The sequence below is a fragment of the Seriola lalandi genome, unplaced genomic scaffold (assembly GCF_002814215.2).
Source record: "Seriola lalandi dorsalis isolate HSWRI2012SDOR001 ecotype SW California unplaced genomic scaffold, Sedor1 jcf7180002054219, whole genome shotgun sequence".
NCBI classification, from domain to species: domain Eukaryota; kingdom Metazoa; phylum Chordata; class Actinopteri; order Carangiformes; family Carangidae; genus Seriola; species Seriola lalandi.
In genome coordinates this window covers 63,086-63,894 of record NW_019524772.1, presented here as the reverse complement: position 1 = coordinate 63,894, position 809 = coordinate 63,086, and the positions used below count along the sequence as shown (strand labels likewise).

Here is an 809-nt window from a genome sequence, read left to right as displayed (position 1 = left end):
TGTGGGCATCGATCCCACTACCTCTCGCATGCTAAGCGAGCGCTCTACCATTTGAGCTAATTCCCCTGTAGAGCACTGTGACTCCTTGGTTTTGCCAGGTTCTTTCCAAGTACAGGTCATAGCGTATCAATGAGGAGGAACATTTGGGATAGAATCTGATCTTGCTGACATGTAAACATGGTGGACTAAAGAACACTCTATCCCGACGAGGATGGGATTCGAACCCACACGTGCCATGCACAATGGATTAGCAGTCCATCGCCTTAACTACTCGGCCACCTCGTCTAAGAAAACCAAAAAATAAAAGACGCGAAAAGTGCAAACATGACTAAGAGCCATGAGTTTGTGGCTAGCAGCTTAGAGCTAAGAGTTTACATGGCTACAGAGTCGGGCTTTGAGCCGGGACTGTCCGGGTCATCAACTCAGAAGCATTTCCAGGTAAATGGCTCAGGTTTTTACATAGGTGTGGGAACATTTGAGAGTTAAATTTAGCCCTTACGCCAAGTAAATCTAGTCTGTCAGACTAGAAGGCTTGTAGCGTTACTATGCTGCCCTCATCAGTTACAGAAGAATCACATCTCTAGCACCAAGAGAATTTTGGCACTAAAATAACAAAGTATCGCTTCTTGTTAAATCCCTACTTATTTGAGCTCAAATGGTGAAGCATTCTCCAGAAGACTTCAATATAGGTGCATTTCTTTTGGGGAAAGGAATGTAACGTGACCAGCATATTGATGCTGTTTGACATTCATAGGAAATGTCAAAACATTTGACGAAAAGGTAAGTTTTTACAGTACCATAAACCCCTG

General features: G+C 43.5%; 1 non-coding gene across 1 annotated transcript; it reads right to left on the bottom strand.

Moving 5' to 3' along the window:
- Positions 1-203: 203 nt before the first annotated feature.
- trnas-gcu (transfer RNA serine (anticodon GCU)) lies at positions 204-285 on the bottom strand. The gene has a single exon. It is a non-coding gene; the product is annotated as a tRNA-Ser (tRNA).
- Positions 286-809: the final 524 nt, after the last annotated feature.